The 25,173-nt window shown below is 50.4% G+C and overlaps 1 protein-coding gene across 18 annotated transcripts in view; it reads right to left on the bottom strand.

The window, feature by feature from the left end:
- Epb41l1 (erythrocyte membrane protein band 4.1 like 1) overlaps window positions 1-25,173 on the bottom strand; it is a 125,620-nt gene extending 100,447 nt beyond the window's left edge. For 7 of the 18 annotated variants that reach the window (XM_006498711.4, XM_030247282.1, XM_011239275.3 and 4 more), the window contains exons 1-2: window positions 21,469-25,173; window positions 4,135-4,183 (exon numbers count right to left, since the gene is read on the bottom strand). The gene's annotated coding sequence lies outside the window, so the exon portion shown is untranslated. Of the gene's footprint in view, window positions 1-4,134; window positions 4,238-9,673; window positions 9,796-21,468 lie in introns of those variants that run through there. The other 11 variants (NM_001291120.1, NM_001291121.1, NM_001291122.1 and 8 more) reach the window with 7 other exon arrangements.

Below are 25,173 nucleotides of genomic sequence, written 5' to 3'. Positions count from 1 at the left end.
CCCACCACGCTCTCAGTCACTCAGCAAGTGTGACTGTCAGAGTGAGGGAAGGGAGCCCTCTCCCCAGCAAGGCTACCAGAAGCCACCCTGGCTCTCAGAGTTCGGAACCCTGGGTAACAGACCAAAGGCGGATACTTTTCCTCCATCCTCCCCCACAAGGCAGAATGAAAGGAAGGCTGATTCTAATGCCTTCTAGTGAGCATGTCCCGAGGATCCACCATCCAGATGGGACTGGCCTCCCCATATCTGGAGGAAGGGGAAAACACAGCTGGCCACCACTTCTGCCTGCAGCTCTCCAGTCCCGGGGAAACCTAATGACCTCTGCTTCTCCCTTACCTGTCACCGCTCAGGCGTCCCCCTTCTTACGGAGAGACTTCTGAATCAAACATTCAGATCCTAGCTCCCTTCATCTGGATCCAAGGCTCCCCTCTCTGCCCCCCCCACTGTCCCCCACTTCCCTGATCTCTCCTCTGAATTCCCATTGTGCTTTGTCTGACCCTCTCAATGGCAATTTGCACACTGTGACACAGTGACAGCTGCACACCTTCATCTCGCTCTGGAGGACACGGGGATGACAGTTGTTTTCCGCAAAGGCTCTGAAACCCAGCTGATAGGAACTGAACAGCTTTGTGGTTTCTCGGCCCTGTGACCTTGAGTCAGCCCCTCTTCCCTCTCTGTGCCTCACTTCTGGCAAACGGGGCAGTAACAGCACCTCCTCTACTGACGGGCTGGTATAGTTTGGTGAGATAGTATGTGATAAGGTTAGGGGCCTTAAAGAAAGCAAAAGAAACAGCTTTGGCTCTGGAGACCTTTTAGACAGGTTCATGGGTGGTTTTTCTTCACTTCTGAAATTGCTGGACAGACAGATTTGCGTGGTGACAGACCATGGGCCTGGGCCTGGGTTGCCTCCGCAGGTCACGAACAGTGCCATTGGTAGCGTGTAAGCAGGTGCGTGGTGACAGGAAGATAGCTCTAAGTGTGGGCTCTGAAGCCAGGCTGCATGGGCCTGAATCCCAGTGCATGGACTTAGCTGCAACTCTGTCTCTGCTCCTGTACAGGGGTTTGATGATAGTGCGTCCCAAAGGACTGTCGTGAGGCTAATGCACGCCAAGCAGGGGCCTGAAAGCTGCTCTCTATAACTAAGGCTGCATTACTGACCAGACCCTGCGTTCTTCAAGGATTTCTGCTGGACATGGTCCCTCATTTAATTATTCCAACAGATGAGTAGAGGAGATGCCATCGTTACATCATTTGCTATAGGAAGTAAAGCTGGGAAAGGAGAGTGGCTAGCTCAGGGTTACATGCAGAGGGCAATTTAGTCATTAAGCTGCTGTTATTACTGTTGGCATTTCTATGACCAACACAAAAGAGGGGCACTTTTGCCCCCCCCCTTCGAGACTATGAACTGTTCATTTTTCTATAACCAGGAATCAAAAAAAAAAAAAAAAAACCTATTGTTTTCCAGGGGTGCCTGTCCAGCAGTCACCATCACCTTGGTCTGGAGGCAGTGTCACCCCTCCAGTAGACACATGGGCAGGTACCTGAACAATTCAGAATATCCCTGTCTTACAAGGATGAGACCAATGAAGAGCCTTTCTCTTGGGCTGGAGAGATGGCTCAGCAGTTAAGAGCACACTGACTGCTCTTCCAGAGGTCCTGAGTTCAATTCCCAGCATCATATGGTGGCTCACAACCATCTGTAATGGGATCCAATGCCCTCTTCTGGTGTGTGTGAAGACAGATACAGTGTACATATACATAAAATAAATAAATAATTTTTTTTAAAGAGTCTTTCTCTTGACAGACCCTAGAAGAAAAACAGTCCATTCTTTATGTTTGGACAACTAAACTGAGGTACAGGACAGCCTCAGTGAGTTTATGGCGAGTTAGCCTGATTCTTCATCCTTCTGGCCTATGATCTGTCCCCGGTCAACCAAGAGCAGGCCTGCAACCTCCATTGTGGAAATCGTTCCTGTGTATCTGGGTCCAGCCTGTCCGTCTGGGAACAACTTCAGGCGGTCTGATGCGCTTATCCACACTCTAAGCATTGTGGAGCAGAGACCCAGAGGAAGAAAGTGACGGGGCCACAGCCTCAGAGTAAGATACTTTCTTGTGGGCCTGTGGCCTCCACTGAGGCAGGCGACCTGTAACAATCCCTCTCATGTTCCCTGCTCCCTCAGTAAACTAATGGCGACTGATACCTATGGTCTCTTCTTTCTCCACCCTGAGCCCTGCAGAGCTGCTTGCTTCTGAGCCTGCCCCTGGGAAGGCTTGAACGTGAGGAATAAATGCTTGAGCAGAGATCTCTGCCTCCCCTTACTGTGCCCCCACCTCCCCATGCACACAGGAGCTTGCCCAAATGTCAGGGAACTGCTGGGCAGACCCCCTCCGGGGAGGACTCCTAAACCACCTCCCTGTCCTGGCTGCTCGCTGGCTGTGGACAGAGAATTCCTTGTTCCCAGTGCTTCCTGCCCAGATATCTCCGTGGGGCCCGAGTGCTGGCAGGAAGGAGCCAAATCGCTCCTCTTACATGGAGTTAAAGCCACCCCTGCCCCCACTACTCAGGGATAACACACGCCAGCTCTGTTAGCCATTCATTCTACCTGGGCCAGCCGGGCTCAACACCACGGCCAGCCCCTCCCCCACAGCCCCTGACCGCACATGTGCACATGTGCATGCTCTCTCTCTCTCTCTCTCTCACACACACACACACACACACACACACACACACACACACACATACACAGAGGTACCCCACATCTATCCAAAACTAAACCAGAAGATTCTAGGGTAACGTTACAGCCCTGGCAGGCCTGTTTAACTAACAACCCCACTATGACTTTGCAATTTCCCAATCAATGTTGGTCACTGGCTTTTGCCCTTTCTGTAACCTTACCCTGCTGTGAACCAGTAGTATTTTTTGTTTTCTCTTTCCTGTTTGTTTATTTGTCTTGTCTTATCTTGCTGTTGTGAACCAGGGCCTGGTTGTGTAACCTACATTGGCCTGGGATATCCCCTTGGTATTCTTAGTGCTAGGATTAGAGGCATGTGTCCCTGTGCCTAACTCAGCCAGCGGTTTTCAAAGTGTCAAACCAAAACCAAAGAAAGCTCTGTGGTATTGTCGGGACTGAAGAGTTAGCCAACTACAGTCTCTGCCTTCCCTCAACTTCAATAGGGGCTACAACCCACTTAGTTATTGTGTCTGTTGAGATTCTTTGAGGTTTATTTCCAATGATTATTTCCCTTAAAAACCTGTCTTTAAAAAAGAAAAGGAGCCGGGTGTGGTGGCGCACGCCTTTAATCCCAGCACTCGGGAGGCAGAGGCAGGTGGATCTCTTGAGTTCGAGGCCAGCCTGGTCTACAGAGTGAGTTCCAGGACAGCCGGGGCTATACAGAGAAACCCTGTCTCGAAAACCCAAAAAAAAAAAAAAAAAAAAAGAAAAGGAAAGGAAAGGAAAGAAATGTAAAAAGGAAAGAAAGAAAAGTGACGGGCGGTGGTGGCGCACGCATTTAATCCCACCACTTGGGAGGCAGAGGCAGGCGGATTTCTGAGTTCGGGGCCAGCCTGGTCTACAGAGTGAGTTCCAGGACAGCTAGGGCTACACAGAGAAACCCTGTCTTGAAAAAAACAAAAGAAGAAAAAAGAAAGAGAGAGAGAGAGGTAAAAAGAGAAAGAAAGAAAAGTAAAATAAAAAGGAAGAAAAGTAAAAAGAAAGAAAAATAATTTTCCTTCCAGAAAGTTGAACAAATCTCATTCGTCCTGACGCTGGGTTCCCTGATCCCTGCCTGGACAATGGATGTGCAATTCTAGGACCAACAGAACATGAAACTCCACTGTGCTCAGTGATGAAGCTCAGCAGGACCCCCTCTGACTTAGTCCAATCTACACCCAGGAGCTGCTGAGCCAAAGAAAGCAAGATGCAGAGCCTGCAGATGCAGATGTCACTAGATCCGGCTTCCAGTCTGCTGTAGCTCAGGCAGCACCTCTTCCACAGGGACAGCCTCAGCACTGTCAGCTTTAGCACAACCCTGAGGCCTAGACAAACCCCCATGCTGCCCCAGCAGTAACAGAACAATCTAGAACCTGCAGTCCCAGCCTCAGCTGAAGCAGGAGACAGCCTGCGGTGTACTCACCCCTCCTCGGCACACCGGCTCCCTGGGGAGGACGTCCTCAGCCAGGCACCTGGAATGAGAAGAGAAGGTAAGCCCCTTCAGCATGAGGGGCTGGCACAGGAACCTGGGAAATCAAAGAAAGCAAACACAGAGTCAGAGACCAGGTAGGGATCCTGCAGGGCTGTGGAGGCTAAGGTGAGGATGAGCCTTCATTCTGAGGGCGATGGGAACACACGGGCTGGAGAAGAGACAGCAAAGAAGTCAAGAGTTAATGCGGGAGAAAGAGCCTAGGCTGGAGCAGCCACACAGGCAGCAAAGTGGATAGCCTGAAGAGACACAGACTTCTCAGGGCACTGGGTGGAGGTGGAGGAGGGGCAGTGAGGCGCCGCTCCTCGGGGTTTCCCTTCACATCAGTCCTAGCTTTCCAGCACCTAGGAAGAGCACGGCCATCACTGACTCCACCTGACTATTCTGCCTCAGTTTCCCCACCTGTGACATAAACGTGTTTAGGCTTAGGCATCTCTAGGGGCCTTTCTAACATCGGAACTCTGTTCTGGTACAACTCCTTCACCATGTTTTAAGCCCTTTTCCTTTGAGCTCCACCGCCAGTTCGGCCTGGCAACAATGGACAGTGTAGCTAGAAGGAAAGATGCGTCCTTGGGCTCACGCACTCAACGCCTGTGGAAGTCTCCTGTTTCCGTCATAAGGAACATAGCAAGCGGGTGAACGGGAGGGGAACGTACAGTGAGTGGTTTATGAATGTGGGCTCTGGAGCTCTGTGGCCTTGGCAACTCACTTCCCTTCCGAATCTAGAATCCCATCCTCTCTGACAGATGGGCCTCTCCATAGGACCACCTCCTCTAATCCTCTGCTGGTTCTGGAAGCTGACACTACACCGCTTGTCTTCTCTAGATTAGAGAGCCCACACTCATGAACCAGCTTCCACAGCACACGAACACATGAGCAGCCTGAGGTCCAGAGAGGGAACTCCTCTTCCTCTGCGTCCTCTTTCTGAGATAGGGTCTCAGTATGTAGCCCTAGCTAACCTAACACTCACTGTGTAGACCAGGCTGCCCTTAAACTCACAGAGATCCACCTGCCTCTGCCTCCCCAATATTAAGACTAAAGGTGTGTCCCACAACACAGAGTTTGGACTTAGGTTCTTTTTTAAATATATATATATATATATATATTTAATGTGCACTGGTGTTTTGCCTGCATGTATGTGTGTGTGTGTGTGTGTGTGTGTGTGTGTGTGTGTGTGTGTGTGTGTCGGGAGGTCAGATCCTAGAGTTACAGACAGCTGTGAACTGCCATGTGGGTGGATGCTGGGAATTGAACCCTGGTCCTCTAGAATAGAATCAGTGCTCTTAACTGCTGAGCTATCTCTCCAGGCCCAGACCCAGGCTCTTAACTACTAGGTTGTCTGTACAATATTTTATTGCTGCTTTTTGGATAAAGGAAGTAAGGCTAAAAAATTCCAAATGACCTGCCTAAGGTTCCAGGGAAAATGAACTTCAGGGGCGGGATTTGAGCAGACCTCCTGGTTGAGAAAGCCTGTGGTCTCCTACGCTATCCAGAAAGTACTTGGTTACAGAGAAGCTCTGGGTTCAGGGAAGAATGACATCAGGCAGCTGTGGCTGTGTGTGCTGCATGCGCCCCAGAGCACCCCCATGCACATAAGCCCCAGAGCACCCGCATGAGCAACTAACTACCTTAAGAAGAAAGCAGAAGTCTCCGGCAGAACAAAAGCCTCTTTCTTAGCTGCCCTCTCTGGGGATTAGACAAGAGAGAAGGCCACAGTCCTGCCAGGGGTGAGCAGAGGGCTGGATCTAAATAAACAGAAGCACCAACTGGCCACCATCTTGCTTTGATCCCAACCTGGTCTTCCCACACCTCCACCCTCCTCTCCCTGCTCCCTTCCTCCTCTGTGTCTCCAGCCCCAGAATGGCCACAGCTACACTAGACAGTGTCAGGTCTCTCTCAGAGCCTGAAGAGAGGATGTAAGCCTGTAGCCACAACATTCCAGAAGCAAAGGCAGGAAGATCACTGCAAATTCAAGACCAGCCCATTCTACAAAACATGGTCCAGGACAGCCAAGGTAATGAGATTCTGGTTGTGGGGTGTGAAGGGAGACCGAGAGAGAGGGGACCACACTACCTAGGAACACCACTATAGACTATCCTCTAGCCTCTAAATATGTGCAAGCACACAAACATGCACGTGGATATTTGCATATATATATACATATATACATACATATATATATACATACATATATAGATATAGATGTAGATATAGATATACACACACACACACACACACATACACCAATAACAAACATAAAGAGAAACTATGCTGCTGGTTGGCTTTTTGTCAACGTGATACAAGCTAGGGTCATTTTGGAAGAGGGAATGTCAGTTAAGGAACTGTCTCCATCAGATTGGCCTGTAGGCAAGTCTGTGGGGCATTTTCTTGCTTAATGGTTGATGTGGACAGGTGGTCCTGGGTTGTATAAGAAAGCAGGCTGAGCAAACCAGTAAGCAGCGACCTCCATGGTTTCTCCTTCAGTTCCTGCCTTGAAGTTTCTGATGAGATTTACTCAGGGATGGACTATGACCTGGCTTGTATAAGCCAAGTGCACCCTTCCCTCCCCAGTTTGCTTTTGGTCATGGTTTTTATCATCACAATAGAAAGAAAACCAAGATAACCTTTTTCTGTTACAGGAGACTAATAATACCATTCCTTACCTGCTCCTGTATCCTATAACTACCTAAAGGAAAGAGACACTGGCCCCAACACCATGACAACAAGGACAGGAAGTCCTGCACTGGTGCTTTTGTCTATTTTGCTTGGAAATCTTCCTTGGGAAGGCCTCAACTTCCTCATCTGCAAAATGGGGGTTTATCTTTGCCTGATCACTGCCATGAAAAGGCAAAGGGAACTCCAAAGAGGTCCCCTAAAGGTAAACCATTCATTGAGATATCACACAAAGCATCGCCAACTCCTATCCCAGCTTCTATGGCTTCTCTCTGGTCCATTCCTCAGCCAGACAAATGGTACAAGCAGTGGATGTGGTGGTAGTAGCGACACCCTCCCAATCGGTGGCAACAGCAGCCACTGCAGATCTGAATCAGGTGTGCCAAGTATGTTAGATGAATCCTGGGGTCATTTCTCCAGTCTCAGTGACAGATGACAGACTATGCTTCATCAGAGTTAAGTACCCAATGTCACACAACACAGGTGGCATGGCCAAAATGAGAAGCATCGTTACCCTGGAGGCTAGCTATGGGATTCTCCAGGGTGACATCCTTCAGAAAAGCATTCCTCCAGGGTTGGGGGGTGAGGTAAGGAAGATCAGGCCTGCTCTGTCTCCCCAAATCTCCTCAAACTAGTGCCTTAGATTGTTATTAGAACATGCCCAGTTCAACCCTGGCTCTAACAACATTGTCCACAGGCCCCCTACACATATGTAACAGATAGGCAGATTTATCTTCATGTTGCTCTCTCCTGACAGGAGGAGCAGGAGCTGTCTCCGACTCTGTTGCCTGCCTTTGGATCCCTTTCCCCTAACTGGGCTGTCTTGTCCAGCATCAATAGGAGTTGAGTGGCCTAGTCCTACTGCAACCTGAAATGCCAAGGCTGGCTGATATCCACGGGAGGCCTCCCCTTCTCTGCTGAGAAAGGGAGTGGAGTTGGGGGAGGGAAGGTGAGAGGCAGGGACTGGGAGAAGGGGGAAGGGAAGTTCTGACTGGAATGTAAATTAATTAATCAATTAATTAATGAAAAAAAACCCAACATTGTCCAGAAGAAATACCATGTAAGGTGGGCACAGGTGCTTGCTATAGAAGCCACTGGGGAGCCTGAGGCAGGAGGACAGAGAGATGGGCTGGGAGTTTTAGTCAACTTGACACCAGGTAGAGTTATCAGAAAAGAGGGAACCTCAACAAAGACAATGCCTCCATGAGATCAGTTACAGGCAAGCCTGTAGGGCATTTCCTTAATTAGTGACTGGGGAGGGAAAGCAGGGCCATTGTGGGTGGGTCCATCCCAGGGCTCTATAATTCATCCTGGCCAAATAAGAAAGCAGGCTGAGCTTGCCAAAAGGAGCAAGCCAGTAAGTGGCCCTTCTCCATGGCCTCTGCATCAGCTCCTGCCTCCAGGTTCCTGCCCTGTTTCAGTTCCTGTCCTGACTTCCTTTGACGATGAACAGTGATATGGAAGTGGAAGCCAAATAAACCCTCTCCTCCCCAAGTTTCTTTGGTCATGGTGGTTTTTATCACAGCAATGGAAACCCAAGACTAGAGACACTTAAAAAATACAGTGTAATCTTAACATGAAATATAAAAAATAATAATAATTATACACATTTTAAGAAAGGATAAAGGAATGGATGAAAATCATTTATATAATCCCTTGAGCCTGATAAGTAAATTTCAAAAGATAATCAATATATACTATTTAGGTTTTGTTTTTTTTTTTTTGGGGGGGGGGTTTTCCAGACAGGGTTTCTCTGTGTAGCCCTGGTTGTCCTGGAACTCACTCTGTAGACCAGGCTGGCTTCAAACTCAGAAATCTGCCTGCCTCTGTCTCCCAAGTGCTGGGATTAAAGGCATGCACCACCACTGCCCGGCTTATCTTTTATTCTTTTTCATGCTAAGTCTTCTAAATCTAGTGTGTGCTTTCGAATATTTAGCTTTTAAAAAATTGAAAAACTACACTCACAAATCTAACTTCCCCAATCTTCACTGGTGTCTGTCTACAACTGAATAGAGTGTTGGTTTAAATGTCTACCTGGTAAATAAAATGAAAGAGTTAACAGAATTTAAAATTCAGTTCCTTGGCCTCCCTAGCCACATTTGGAATGCTCAGTAGCCACTTGCGACTACACTTCCAGTTGTAGGCCCTCCGTCTACAGCAGGTCCTGGGGTGCAAGGCAGCAGCAGCCTCCTTGGCTCTGGCCCAGAGCTAAGCCTCAGAGGCCCAGCTGTGCCAGAATAGAATAGTGTCTACACATTTCCCAACCCCTGCTGAGCCCGGTATTAATATCCTCCCCTGGGGGTCTATCATAGTGATCTTTGGTGACAGAGGGACCAGAGGGATAGAGGGCTGACAGTGTGGCTCAGAGAGTGGTCACCAGCTTTGACAGGGCCTGATGACCTAGCAGTATGAGCTGCGTTGTACCTAACATTTGTCTGGGACCTGCCCCAGGCTCTGCTTCTAGGGAAGAAGTAAGCCTTTGCCCTAGTCTCAAGGAGGCCTGCTCTTCCAGTGTGAGGGCAAGGAAGGGCCTGGAACAAGAAACCAGGTAAGGAGGCTAAAGGGGGAGTCAAGCAGGAGAGAGGCTCACTCCATGGCTGCCTTCAGTGGGCTCTCTGTAGAGTACAGAGGGTAGAAGCTACTCTGACCTCTTCCTGGTCTCTACTCAACGAAGCCAGCTCAGTACACTGACTTCCGGCATTCTGGGTGGCTCCCCTGGGCTAGGAACCCTCAGATCTCCCAGCCTTCCCAAGAGCACTCAGGCAGAAGTCCTTGGACCCGGGCCAGGATTCATACTTACCTCCAAGGTCACCTCTGCTGGAGGCAGGGGGAAAAAGGTCCAAGTGGCAGGCTGTCCCTGGGAAGGAAGGAGCCCCAGAAACAGACCTCACAGTAGGGAAGAGGTAGCAGGCACAGGCCAGAAAAACCTGGGTGGCTCCACCCCTCTCCTGGAGACCGAGGCCAGCACAGCCCCCTCCAGCCAGCCCAGAGGGGTGAAACTCAGCCGCCATTAGGTTTAACAATTAACTCCGGTTTTCAGCTCAGCAGAAGGTAAATCCAGCAAAAAATCCAACCTGGAGCTAAGAGGACTTGGAGGAAGACTGGCAGCTGAGGTCAGACGGCTGAGAAGAGGGGCTGTCCCTGCCAGAGTGGCTCCCTCCACGAAGTCAGAGGCAATCGATAAATATTTTTAATAAGCAAATAAAAAGTAGAAGTCAAGTGGAATAAAACTGACCCTGCCGGGTGGGCTGACTGGCAGAAGCGGTAAGGAATACTATCTTGGGCTGGGTATCCCTTGACCCTTTGGACAGCATAAATCTTAGGACAGCGCCCACGGAGGACATGCCAAGAACATGGCTTTGAAATCTTCAGCCCTGATGGCCACTCCAGATCTAGGTTTCCAATCATGACCTTGGGAGTTCTGACTCCTTGTAAGAGGTGAGATCCCACCATGTACCAGGCTGGACAGGGCCAAGCCTCCGGCAGAGCTTGCCAGTGGCTCTGCTATTTTCTACATCTCTGGCTGCTTGGCAACAGCCTCCTCTCCTAAGGCCCACCCCTTGACTTCCCCCACATCTCAACATGCCTTCAACTCCCACCTAACCAGCCCTATCTCCTTTTCCGGGAGGAAGGCCCAGAATGGTGGAGGCTCCAGCCCACACATCCCACTCACCTGGATCCCATACCCCTGGCAACAGATGGCTCCCAACCTGATGCTGGATCTCCGGTCCAATTCTCCTTGGGTTTCTGGCACCCACTTCACCCTTCTCCCAACCCCCAACACAGACCTAGACCCAATCCCACCACAGGCTCAGGGTCCATTTCCCACAAGGCTCTCAGCTGCGGGCCTCTGTTTCCCATCTGTCTAATGGGGGTTAGGAGAGTAGACCTTTTTTTCCTGCTGGTTCCTGGTCTTTGGAGATCCTGACATTTCTGGGGTCGTTTTCTGCTTTAAATTCAGACAGAACAGGGGTTCAAATCCTGACTTGTCCACAGGCAGCTCTGCAAAGGCCTAGAACTGAAGACCACCTCCGTTCTTACCACCTTAGAGAGGAACTAAATATCGACAGCCACTTCTACTAAGCAACCTTCCCTGGCTCCTTGCTACCCAACTACACCTCCCTCCCAGCCCTGCTTCCCGAGCCCCCTCCCGCTCCTCCTGCTCTCAGCAGAGGCATCGAGAGCCATCAGTCCTACAAAGCCTTATTCTTGGCAAAATGAGGCTTGCCACTCCCCCTCCTCCAGAGCCCCCTCCCCCACACACACCTATGGAGACTGGGGCTGTAAGTTTCCACTCTGTTCCTTCCTGCATATAAACATGTAACCACACCTCCCCCCACCTCCCCCCACCCCCATCCCCACCCCCACTGCACAGGAAGTACCTGCATCCAGACTCCTGTTGCACTACCTCATGCCCTTCCAGTCTAGCGGCGTGTCTGTTCCCTACAACCCACTGTTCTGCTCACTCGGTCACATCTCTGTTAGATGCCAGCTCCTTGTGCTAGAGTCTCGTGGCCCCTACATGACAGAAGACCTCCAAAGACCTCAGATCTTCTGTAAAAACATCAATCTCTTTCACACTAGCCATGAGAAAATCCTTTATTTGCTCAAACAGTAAAGGCAATAAATAGTCACTAATTTAAAAATCATGGAGTCTAGCCGGGCATGGTGGCGCACGCCTTTAATCCCAGCACTTGGGAGGCAGAGGCAGGTGGATTTCTGAGTTCAAGGCCAGCCTGGTCTACAAAGTGAGTTCCAGGACAGCCAGGGCTACACAGAGAAACCCAGTCTTGAAAAACAAAAAAACAAAAAACAACAAAAAAATCATGGAGTCTGCCCGTGTCCTGGGCAGTTACTCTCTGCCTTGCTTTCCAGGCACTGTACACAGAGCGTCAGCTGTGTCTCCATGCCCCCAGTTCTACTTCTTCTGATTGGTTTTATTTGGCTTGTTGGGTTTTTGGGGGGTGTGTAGGGGGTGTGGTAGGTTGAGATGGGATTTCAATATAGTCCATGTTGGCTTCAAATGCACAATCCTCCTGCCTCAATCAAACAAGTGCTGGAATTACAGGTGTGTACCTACTCCCACATCCAGCCTGATCTCTTTGGTTTTTGTTTTGTTTTGTTTATTTGGTTTGGTTTGGTTTTTGTTTTTGTTTTTTCGAGGCAGGGTTTCTCCCTTTGTTTTAACCTGAGAAAACTGAGATGCAGAGAGTGGAAGTGATTTGTCCAAAGCCACACAGCCCACAAACGAAAGCATTGGGAGTGAAATTTAAGTTCTTAGCTACTGTCCTGCTTGGCCTCTCTCCAACCCACAAATAAAGAAGGAGGAGCGATGTGAGACGTCCTGGCCAGCCCGTGACTGATGTGGGCCACATGGGTTCCAAAGAAACTGGCCCAGCTCAAGGCTGCAGGCAGCTCTCTACCAATAAAACTTCTAGGTCTGGATTAAGCACCAGTTCTGTAAACAGCCCTGTGCAGGGAGGTCTAGGGAGCAAAGAATGAGACAGGAGACTCCTTGGTAGTAAAAGAGACCTGACACCTCTCAGATAAAACTAAGACCCAGCAGAATTGTAGAGGACATAAAGAAAAGCTCACTGTGAAGTGGAGGGCGGCCTGTGAGGCTTTGTGGGCCAGAGGCTGGCATGGAAGCAGAGCCCTGAAAAAGACATACGGGATTTTGACAGGCACAGCTGACAGTCTTGGCAGGAAGGAACGGAGAAACAAGGGCAAAGAAGAACACAGGTGAGTACCGGGCATGCCCCGAGAGCCTCCGGAAAGGAGTTCTGCTCCCCCTCCACTTGGCAATAGTCCAGGTACCCAGAGAACCCCTGTAGAGAAACCACCTTGAACTTGCCCAGACCCACAGGCACCTGCTGCACTTCTGGCGAGTGGGCGTAGTCCGGGAGACTGAGTGGGGACCTGCCCGCCCAGGCATGTGGTTTGACACGTGGGAGGGGACAGGAGAAACCTGGATCCTGGCTTTCTGTCCATTCTCAGGAGACAGAGATGCTGAGGACAGGTCAGGGCAGGTGACAAAGAGGCCCAAAAAGGAGAAGAGTAGAGACGTAAGACTGGGCAGCATGACACATGACTTCCAGAGCCACAGATCAAAGCTGCACGAAGCCTTGCTATTTTATCCTGCTCAGCCCCCACCTTACATGGGAAAACTGAGGTTCAGACAGAGAAAGGGACTGGTTCACAGTCACTTGTCGCCTTCATAGCAAGCCTGGCCAGCAGTGTACCAAGACACTAGACGGAAACCATCTCTCTGCCTGGCCCCGCTGGTAGCTCCCTGTTGACCCTTCTCTAGACCTTAATTCTAACTCCACAAAAATCCTGAAGCTTAAGCACAGAGCCTCACAACCTGTTATCCTAGCAGTTGGGAGGCTGAGGCAGGAGAATGCCGCAAGTTCCAGGTCAGCCTGGGCTAAGATTGAGATACTGTCTTGAAAACAAACAATTAAGCCAGGTTGTAGTGGCATATACCTTTAATCCCAGTGCTTGGGAGACAGAGGCAGGTGGCTCTCTGAGTTCGAAGCCAACCTGGTCCACAGAGTGAGTTCCAGGATAGCCAGGGCTACCCAGAGAAACCTTGTCTCAGAAAACAAAAACAAACAAACAACACTGAAGAGGCAACCATAAACTTTCACGGGTGACATAAAGACTTAGAGAATTCCCATGGGTCTCCTGGGGACAGTGCACAGTCTCTGTATGCCTGCTACTTCACAAGTTTACAGCTATCTCTGATGTGAGTCCCTTAAATAAACGATTTCTCATTGTCCATGTCTGCCCCTTTGCCTGTGGAGAGGCCTCTGTAGCTAGACATTGTAAAACTCCTTAGTCAAGGTCTCAGGCAAGCAGGTAGGTGGTGGCTAAGCTAGCCTGGGCTACTCAGCTGATAGTCAATGGGCAAGAGTGGGGATGGGTATCCAGCATAAGACCATAGCTGCCCAGTATCTAACGTTCTGCCCTGAGGTCAACAGATGACTGTGGGGGAGTCTGGACCCCGGAGCTGGACACGGAAGGAGAGGCAGTTCTCACTGCTCTGCCACAGTACTCTGCCTTCTCCCTTCTAGTAAAGGGGACCCTGGGGCTCCTGGCTCTGGCCTCTACTTCCCCATTCCCTTCCTCCAGAGCGCCAACCATCTTTAAACCAGCCAGGGAATCCTTAAATTAAGTCCCCATACCTCTTCTGCGGGCAACTAACTGATTTGCAGACAATGAGTTGCTTTAACAGGAAGACTCACCATCCACTATGAGAAGTTAAGGGAGATAGTGGGGAGATAACTAGGAAAAGAGCTGAGGAAGCCAGGTGTGGTGGCACATCCTTTTAATTCTAGCACTCAGGAGGCAGAGGCAGGAGGATCTCTGTGAGTCTGAGGCCGGGCTATATAGCAAGGTCCAGGACAGCCAAGGCCACATAATGAGACACTGTCTCAAAAATAAATAGATAAGTTAAAATTAAACCAAAGGACCTTCATACCTGTCCTGTCACCTCCCTCTGATGTCATATCTCTCCCAAAGATGGGCAGGCAGCTGCCTAGAACAAGGTGTCAGGTGTGGCCAGCGCTGGGGCCCAAAGCCACTAACACTGCTGCAAAGCATTGGCTTGACGTCTCTATTCACAGAATGAAAGATTTGCTCTTAGAATCTCAACAAACATATGCAACATCTGTGGCCCTCAATGTTCTCATGGGCCCCAAGAAAGACTCAAAAGTACCTGTGGGCTTTGGCCTGATCAGGACTTAAACCCCAGCTGTGCCTCTTGCTGGCTGAGCACTGGGTAGGCCCTGGGCCTGTTATTTAGCCTCCTGTGATGTGACAGGGATTGTAGTCTGTGTCCCTGGGTAGTGGCAAGGATTAAGAGACAGAAGTCCCTGGAAGTGCTTAGCACAGCACCTGGTGCAGAGCAGAAGCTGATAAGTGACAGCGGAGATTACTAAGTCACCGCAGCGAGCCTGTGACAACCCCAGGCTTTCTAATTCTAGGTAGCCCCAAAGCAGTCACCTGAAGTGGCTTTGCAGACTTTATCTTTAGACCTATAATCTCGGGAGAAGGCAGAGAGGGAGATAGAGAGGCAGAGATGAGAGAAAACCCAGAGGAGGAAGGGAGGTGGAGTGGGTGCCCCAGCTTGGGGGAAAGATGATTTACTGGAAACTGCCAAACTAGGATAAGCTCCCTCCCCTTGACCCCTCTCCTGAGCCCTCCAAGGACCTGGCCTGCAGTGAAACACTGGCCTGTTAGTGGGGTATTGGAGCCTTAGGTGCCTCCAGGGGCTGGTTCCCACACTGCTTCCCACGGTAGTCTTCTCCCCTTCCACTGCAGTATATAGAATGTTACCACCAGGCTGGTAACAAAACCCTACCAGGTCGGTCATACAGCTACTGCGTACTCACTCAGCCCCCAAGGGCCTCTTTCTTTTCTGTTTAAATGTTTACGTGTATGAGTGCATGCCTGCATGTATCTATGCATACCATGTGTGTGCCCAGTGGTCCATGAAGCTAGAGGGGGTGTTGAATCCCTTGGAACGGGAGTTACAGATATGTCTCCAAGTGGGTGCTGGGAACGGAACCTGGGTACCCTGCAAGTCCGACAAAGGCTCTTATCACTGGGCCATCTCGACAGACCTCGAGGCTTCCTAGCTGGAGCCTCACCTCCAGCAAGGGAAAGCCCTCCTCAGGCACCTATGTGCCCTCAACTCCAGCTTCTGGAATGGAGGCTGCAATGGGGAAAACGCATGGTTCAGGAGCTTCAGATAAGTTATTTCAATTGCAGCGGGTAGCTTTGGGATGTCACATCTGTAGTCTAAATTTCCCTTCCCAGGCTAATGAAAACAGGATTTTCGTTAACAAAAAATAGTCAGCAACAGGATTCACGTCCGTGGCTTCCACAGTTCTGAGCCTGATAATAATACTTCATGCACAGCCTCTACTTAAGGGAGAAGGAGAGGCCTTCCCTGGGAGAGGAGTGGGCTGGGCTCTGATGAGGTGCAGCGGATGTGGCAATGGCCAAGGGTTATTATGCTGATGAAGGTTATAATTAAAAATCACAGCAACAAACCCTTAAGCAATTCACAAAGAGCTTTCTCATTATCTCCTGGGATTTGGAATCTGGCAAGAGTGGTCTAGATTCTAGACCAATTCTAGACTCCAGAAGATAATTCTTCACATCTGGAAATGGAGCAAGGTAAAATGTAAGCTACTCAGTGCGGGAAAGTCCAGAGTGGATAGTAATTGAGGACCGTGTACCACCTCTATGAACGTAACATCAGAGTTAGCTGTACTGCTGTCACTGTTTCATAGAGGAAAGAACTAAGACAGAAAGTGTAACTGACCCAACCTAAGGCTCATGGCCACTCCGTTGAGCCTAACTTTGGAGCTGGGCTTAAGGACTCTAAGACCGAGGTTCTTCCCTGTCTCCTGTAGGCTGAGTAGTGACACCCACCCCTTTCCCAGCTCGGCTCAGTAGAACCTCAGAATATGACCTTATTTGGAAATAGGGTCTTGGCAGATGTGATTAGTTAAATTAAAATGAGAACACAGAAGATTAAGGCAGGTCCTAAACCTTAAAAGAAAGGAACCACAAAGACAGGCAGGGAGGAAGTCACATGATAACAGAGGGAGAAAGTCACATTGGTGATAGGAGCAGACCAGGTAGACAGTCAAGGCCACCACTGCTGTCCTCCAGAAGCCAGAAGGGACCAGGGAGCAGACTTCCGGAGGCAGAAGGTACCACCTGGCTGATAATGGATGTCAGGCTTCCAGAACTAAGAGAGTATATATAGGTCTGTGACTATGAGCTCCCTGCACTGTGGCCTCAGGAAGGAAAGCAACAAACACACTTTAGGAAGGTAACCCAGAATCTAGAGCTCTCCGTTATAGACCCCTCACCAAGCATCTGTAGTGTTAAGAGGGTCTTAAAGCCCATGAGAGGCCAGTCCACTCTCTGGGCCGCTTGACTTCTGGACACACACACACACACACACACACACACACACACACACACACACACACAGCTGATGACTCTCACTGGGTTTATCAGGCCCAACCCTACCCCTGTCTCATTCCACAACCCTCCCTTTCTACCTTAAGTCAGCAGCTCCCACCACCTGGAGAGCGGTTTTTGAAATGCAAATGTAATCTTTCCTAGTCTGGTTTAATTCTCTTCCCTGGCCTCCTGCAAGACTGGGTCAAGCTCCTCCACAGATGTGGAGCCTCTCTGCCTCTTGCTACTCTGTAGCCACTCACTCTGCCTCTACACTCTCCAGCTTTTACTTAGACCACCATCTTTTCCTTCACCATAAAGCCCTTCCTCCCTGAGCAGCCATCCCCACCTTGCCCACCATCCCCGTGCTAAGGCATCCTTACGAATCTATTGCCATCCCCAGGCTGTGACCCTTGCAGGACTCATTTCTCTTTCCATAGGCCCAGAGCCCAACACAAAGGAATTCAAGCCGGCTGAACGAAACTGTGCAGTAGCCACGAGAGTAACAACAGCTAACATTTACCAAATGTTTACTCTGTGCCCACATTGTGCGGAGTGCTCCATATGTGGAGTCTCATTTAACTCTCAAATCAACCCCGTGAAGCCGAGACGCATATCGGTTCATTTTACAGGTACAGAGATATGACACGGGAAGAGGTGGAGTCACTTTCTCAGCTAGTATATGGCAACGCCCGAATGGCTCCGGCACCATAAGAGTCCCTCCTCTTCTGATTCAGTTATCAACTATGGTTTGGAAATATGTAATGTAAAATTCCAGAAAAACACAATCCCTACATTTTAAGTTGTAGACTGTTCTGGGTAGCATGGTGAAGCCATCTTTTTCCCTGCTCTGATCTGCTTAAGACTTGAATCACTGCTTGTCCAGTGTGTCTGCCCTGTATCTGCTACCTACCATTTAGTCAGTCAATAGCCACCACAGTTATCAGACCCGACTGTTGCACTGGAATCCCCACGCATGTATCCAACCCTTACTGTACACAGTAGTGTCCCTGATGCATGAGCAATGTAGATGTAACCAGAAAAGCCACAAAGCTCTCTAAGTGAAAAGATGCAAGTTCTCAACTCAGTATGAAATATACATGGTAGGTATATGATTAGCACTCTTCACATCTAGAATTCCCCTAGGGAGTCTTGGACTAAATTCTCACTGGGCCAGGAGAGACTACTGCAGTGAGAGCCTTCACCCCAACACCTCCACTTGACAGAAGAAGAAACATGCAAAGGAGGAAAGTGAGGTGTGCAGCCACACCCCAAAACTTTAGATTCCTCACTTGTTCTCTGCACAGATGCATAGGGCCCTAGGAGGTCACAAGAGAGGCTATGTCTCCTAAGAGCTTTCCCCTGCTTTCCCCAGGCAGAGACATCACAGCTGAGGGCACACAGTGAGAGCCAAGTCTACAGCCAGGAGATGCAGGAGTGTAAAAGATGGCCTGCCTAAACCAATCCATGTCCTGCTTGGATTGGTACACCATCAAAGCTTGAGGAGACACTTGAGAAAGGACAGCACTTAGCATCATGTCCTATCTTAAATGTGTTTACTTAAAAAAAATGTACATGGTGCTTTGCCTGCATGTGTGAGGGAGTCAGATCCCCTGGAACAGGAGTTACAGACAGCTGTGAGTCACAGACAGTTGTGAGGTGCTGTGTGGGTGCTGGGAACCGAACCTGGGTCCTCTGGAAGAGCAGCCAGTGCTCTTAATCTTGGAGCCATCTCTCCAGCCACTTGTCTCCTACTTGAGACATTAATTCATGTGACAGGCTTATGGAACACAAATCAGAAGGCAGAAACGCTGCTGCTGGATACCAGGATGATGAACAAGCAATCCCTGCCCAGATGGCATTCACAGCCTAGATGAGGGAGACAATCAAGCAACTCACAAGTTCAAGTCTAATTCCACACGCTTACAAGCCCTAGGAGAGACCGGAGCTCTAGGGATGGATGAAGGGAAATACTTGCCTAACCTAGGATGTTGGCAAAGCCCTGCCCCCTCCCCCAAAAGACACAGTCATGTGAAAGTCTGAGGAAGCAGGGGATGAGGTGCTAAACGGAGGGGCCTGCAGGCACAAATTCCAAAGTCAAGTGGGCAAGGACTGGATTGTACCTGCCTTCTTGTCAATCAAGGTAAGGGTTGAGGAAAATGAGCTTAGAGAAGAAGCTACGGGGTAAGAGTTTGCTTTGGTCAGCAAAGGAGTTATCTGTCTAAGACCACAAGAAAGACCTGGGGCTTGAAGCCAGAACCCCTACCAAATAAGGTAGGCTTTGGGGCTACTTCAGGGACATGTATGGCAGGTTGCAAAAAAGAAGGGATATCCTCTTGTTTCAATCTAGCACTTCCTGGCTTCTCTAGAGGGTTGTAGAACAGGTCAAAATAATTTGCATTTGTTAAAACATAGATTGCTAAACCCCATCTCCAGATTTTTGCATTGTGTATGTCTACCAGAAGGCTCCAAATTTGCATTTCTAGTAAACCGGTAACCTTGCTGCAGATGGTAAGATGGACCACACTGAGAACTGGTGGTCTGGGTGCTATTGAGGAAGGTAGGGAGGTATGGCCAGGATCTCTGGGGGCAAGAAGTCTGAATTCCTGGCTAGCAAGATGTCTCATTGGGTAAAGCCATTTCCTACCAAGCCCGATGTCCTGAGTTCAATCCCTGACTCTTACAAGTTATTCTCTGATGGTCACATGCATATCAAATATAACATTTTTTAAAGAACAGTGAATTCCTAAATCTTGGTAATAAGACAGGTCTAGAGCTTTGAGCCAAAGTCCAACCTGCCTCAAAGACACGACACTGAGCTTCCTAGCCGCCTAAACAGAGAAACTGAGGCATGGGAAGGTCAGGGTCTTGACGAGAAAAGCAGCTTAATAAAAATAAACACAAAAGGAGACACCCACCACCACCAGATTTCAGCGCCAGTGAGCTGCCAGGGCAGCGGCTCTCTTGAGGTGTGTATTCAGGGAGAGAGATAAGAATCCCAGCTTCCCCTGCCTCGGCGGCCTCTGCCAGAAAAGCAGCTGGGGAGTTGCAGAAATCTGCCTTGGGGGGCGCCCCTCCCACTCCTGCACTGTCCACTCCCGTTTACACTCCCTGCACTCTCCCTCTCCACTCCAAAGCCCGCACCCTTATCCTTGTACACAAGCCAACCAGCAAGGAGTGAAGTTAGAGAGAAGAGCCAGGAGAAGGAAGGCTGGGCTTGCACGTCCTCCTTCCTTCCCTCTGTAAGATTCTCAGCCTCTCTAGATCCTTGTCAAACCTAGTCTACCTACATTTCAGTACCAGTATCTGAACCCGGCAGACAGTGACTAAATCCGCAAACTTCCCTGTAATCTTGTTTTTCAAATATAGGGGGCTTTCTATTCTGTTCCAGTTAGCAGCAAAATGGCACTTCTCTTACTGTCCCCATCCTGGCTCGCCAATACACAAACAGCTTACACACTCATAAAAAAAAAAAACAAACCAGATATACCAGAACTTATCAAAACAAATGCACATATACATCCAGAGATATTTTGTTTATTCTTCATCAGTAAAATGTACAAATGCACCTAAATGCACAAGAAATATACAGGGAGAATGCACACACTCACCCAGACTAGACATGCATGCAGTGCCCAAAACATGGGGGAAGAGATACAGAAACACATCTCTCTCAAAGTATGAAGACCTTCTGAGAGGGGATTCCTTGGAGTGGGGCGCTGGCCATTTAAGATAGTGATCAGTTTTACTAGTCTTTGTAGGGTACCTAGGCTGCTGCCCTTCCGAACAGTGTCCAGGGTGAGGGTGGAGGGTACCTAACCAGGCTGGGCTGTAGCTGGCCAGGGTGATGGTCGTTACACAGCAAGGAAACATATCACAGAACCCCGCTGAGGGGCCTCTGTTGCTTCTACCCACACCCATGCCTGCGCACAGACACACCCTCTTCACACCTAATCCCCCACCCCACCCCTCACAAACACACACCCGGGATTTGAGCAGGCCACGCCCTCTGCTTCAGCTCAGCTGGGAGCCAGGCTCCACTGGCAGTAGGGCTCTCCCGTACCCCGGGTGTGGCTGCCCACCTGCCAGCAGGGAGTCTCCACTCAGCTAAGACGCCCCCGCCGCTGCTGCTACCCACTTCCTCGGCCAGTGCCGGGCTCCGGGCGACGCCAGCGCCTCGGCTGCCGCCCCCACCCCCTTCCTCCCGGCAGTGCGGAGACAAAGCCGAGCACACGCACACAGGGGCTACGCGGGTGCACACCCGCCCTCACACGCGCACACACACGGGGAGTCACACTGGCGTGCACACAGCGAAACACACACACACGAACACTCACATACACCCGCCATAGGCTTCAGCCACAAGCGAAGCCATCATCAGCATAGGCACACTGCCTCATCCAGATGTACACACTGTTACACATTGGGACACACCCTCTCTAGGCACATCTCCGGATAAGCAAACCAGGGCACACAGACCCTTACCAGATTAGTACACCACCCAGCCCCTTACTCAGATGCACACGCACGTACACACCACTTGCACCGACCCACAGACACACGCGCGTTCACATTAAACGCACACCCGGAGATGTGGACCCCGACACGTACCCGCAAAGACACGAATCGTAGCTTCGGCCACGCACGTCCTCCAGCACGCGAGCTCGGGACGTAGCAACAGCCTGCTCGGTCTCCGCGCCCTGCTAACCTGGCGGCGGCGGCGCGGCTTCCGGGAGCCGTCTGTCTGTCTGTCTCTGAGTCCCTTCGTCCAGTGGCCGCCCAGGCAGGCTCCAAGACGCTCCGGAGCTGCGCAGAAATGCCCCGCTCGCTCTCTCGCTCGCTCGCTCGTTCGCTCCCTCCCACGGCGCTCAGCCCCCTCCCCGCCCGCTCCGCACACCCCCTCTCCCCCTCTGCCCCGCCCCGCCAGCTCCCTGGGAGGAGGCGGCGGCGATCCGGGCCAGGCAGCGTCCGAAGGGTGTGCGAGTAGCGAGCGCGACCCACTGGCCCCAAGAGCCGAGCTGCCCAGGAGCAGGCGCGTCCGATCCCAGGGAGGGGAACTCGGAGGGGTGTGCGCCCCGCGAGCCCGCGCCGCTGGCTTCCCCCACGTGGGACAGACGCCCACCAGAGCCTAGGCAGAGCTCAGAGGCCGAGGCGAGCAGCGGGACCACGAAGACGAGACTCTCCACGGAGCCTCCTCTCCCTCCAGGTCCCAGCCCCGTGGGCTCGGCCTTACTCCACCTCCTAGAGAGTCGCCACCGGCACCAAGTCTGCTTCACCTCGCCTTTGACTGAGAGCTTGGCGTTCAGGCCGGTAGCCTGGGCTAACCTGGGGGACCAGCAGCACCACTGGCCTCCACTCCCTCCAGCAGGGACCTGGCCGACGCCCACTACCCTTCAGCCTCCCTCCTATTGTTCGGGCGGCCTAAGCTGCGGAGCTGTGGAGGACCACGCAGCTCTTTCCAACCAGTCTGAGGTGGCAGTCCTTTGGCACTCTTTGGAAGCAAGGGCCGAGCCCCTGGTCCCAAGACCCTGGGGACCCACAGGCCCAAGCATGCCCAAAGTCAAGCGTTTCTCTGAATTATGATTATATCCGCCCTGGACCTTACAGGCTCCTGCCGGAAGGTACTGCTTTGAACACACACGTAAAGCTAAGCATAGGAAAAGGACAAAGTAACGAAAACAGTGAACCTAGAATAGTATCCATAGAAGGTAGGGCGTCTATGGGGTTAGCTGAAGAAACTGAGCTTGGGTTCCCAGAGCAAGGGCCAGACCTCAGAAGGCCAGGAATACCAAGCCTCCTTTGTTAGACTTTGAAGGGAAGAAAAGGAAGAAGTAAATGTAAGAACTTACCGGGTTTTATTAGAGGCCTCTGCATGGGTAACAACCTAGGCAAATGACTCCAAAATGTAAACACCTTCACCTCTTGTGACCTTACCTTATCTTAAGTGGTAGCTGGGATCCACCTGAGTCTGCCCCAGGTAGCACAGAATCAAAGGCTAGGCCAGTAATTCTGGTTCTTCACTGCGGTCCCATCTCCTCCTCCCCACCCCCACCACTCTGCTACAGGATGCTAAGAGCAGATTGGAATCAAACAGCTGAATAGATAAATCCAGAAGGGGAGGCCTGGTTTGGACCTCCAGGGACATTGATAAACTGAGAGGACAAAACTAAGGAAACCAAGGCCCTACCTAAGACAGGACTCAGCAGTGCTCACTCAGCCGCTCCACTGCATGGAAGAAATACTTCCATGTCTCATTTCATCTGTACAGTTGCAACAGACGGTAGCCGTGAGCACAAAGTCACTAAGGAGCTTGGAAAGGGGCAGAGGCAGGATCCTGGACGTTGATTTTGAACTCCCATATTTAGCCATCAGGCCAGCCCTGAATGTGAGGTGGCAGTAATTGACCTACTCCAGTCAGCACCCACCATGACAGGATTCTGTTTATGGGTGTTTTCTGTCTCCATGTAGTTTCCTGATACCAAGCACAGACCCTGATTCGGAGACCTAATTTGTTAAACAACTATCTCATGGCATGGGCATGGCTCCGATGCCCTCTGCTCTGGGGCGAGGGACTGTTATCACTGGTTTTAGATGAAGCGGAGGAAATCTGAACTGCTAATCAGATCTGCTGCTGTCAGGAGGAGATAGAGACAGAGAGGAAGAGACAGCGAGAGACAGAGGGGCAGAGAGAACACTGTGGAAACCAGAATAAGTTTCCAGAAGATCTCGACAGGCTTGAAGACTGAGCTGGAACTTACAGAAGGAGCTGCCGTGCAGAATAAGTGTAAGGTATGATCCGGCGAGAAATTTCTATGATCCTACTGTCTGCAGCCACCGGCTACCTGTGGCTACTGCGCAGTTAGGATGTGACCGGTGCACTGAGAAACTTCACACCTAATTTTATGTTCTTTACAGTTAACAGTCACGTGGGGGGCTGGTAACAAGAGTGAGTGTCTCCTTGATATCATCATGCTCAAAACGTGGTCTAGAAGAATCTAGATTAAGAGCAGTTTCCATGAAAATAGATTCAAGATTTTTACTTGACCTTGAGCTCAATAATGCAATGTGGTGTGGCAAGAGGGTGAATACATTCTGTCAACCAAAACTAGAGCTGCAAGCAGCTTCTCCGGTTGCCCTAGAGAGATCCCAGCTGGACCACAGGACTCAACTCTAGACCCCACGTCTGAGAGAGACACTCACACTGAAGCATATCTGAAGGAGGGGACCAGAATGCTGAGGACTTGAGCATCACGTGACATGTGTAAGTGGTCTGGAGAAGGGTGTGGTGGCTGTCTCCAGCCATCTGCAGGCTGTCACCCAAAAAGGAAATGTGATCTGTTCCCTATTACTGTATTTATGTCTACTAAGCAAGACAACATCATCTGTGTGCGTGAACCCTTAGGTCTCCTCTGAAGGATCCACGTGGAACAGATCTGCTGGTTCCCCTCAGCCCCTAGTCCACCCAAGACCTGGCTCATATGAAACATGATTATAGATTCTATGGTAGAATGAATTTGAAGGAATTACATTTAACTCCAGTTGGGTAGACCTTCAGGAGAATGAGTCCATAAAGAACTCTCTAGAGCTGGGGGTGTAGCTCAGTGGGTAGAACACTTGTCTTGCGTGGAGGGAAGCCTTCAGTTCCATTCTCCAGCAGTGAGAAGAGAGAAAAGAAAAACAAATAAGCAAAAACCTTCTCTAATGTTTGGAGTTGCCCCAAATCAGACTGGTCACTTTGACCAACTTCCTGTCAATAACTACTCAAGGAGAGACCATATCTTCAGTGAGAGGCACAATCAGGAACCAGATGACAACCCCTCAAGGTGACAGCAAGCCAGTCCTAATAGGAGGGAAAAGTCAAGATCAAGGCCATGCTGCTAGACCATCATGTGGTGTGGTCTGTGCTGCCCTGGATAGACCACAACTGGATCCATCACAGGACTCACCTCTACAGGAGCTACACATTCTGATGGGGACACTGTCACACTGGAACAAGTTCATAAGGAGAGATCAGAGTCAGGTGCGATCAGTTGGAAGACTGCAGTGGTCCAAGAAATTGGGACTAGGAACCCAAGGACTTGAAAGGAGACCTGGGCTAGAGTAGGACCCCTGGGTTCTAATCCTGCCTCTGCCATTAGTTTATGGTTTGCCTGTGGTGAGTGCCTTCTTTCAGAGTTCAGTATTTCCATGTGTGGCATGCAGAGTGATCTCCAGGCCTCTCCTAACTTTGGCTCCTTTGAATGGGAGACAGAATGGAAGGTTCCTGGGATAGTGTATAAGAGAAAACTTGTACAACTTTCAAAATAACAGTGGTCT

Source organism: Mus musculus, chromosome 2 (genome assembly GCF_000001635.26).
Source record: "Mus musculus strain C57BL/6J chromosome 2, GRCm38.p6 C57BL/6J".
In the NCBI taxonomy this organism is placed as follows: Eukaryota; Metazoa; Chordata; class Mammalia; order Rodentia; family Muridae; genus Mus; species Mus musculus.
The sequence above is the reverse complement of the archived record's forward strand: the minus strand, read 5'-3'. Positions and strand labels throughout refer to the sequence as shown.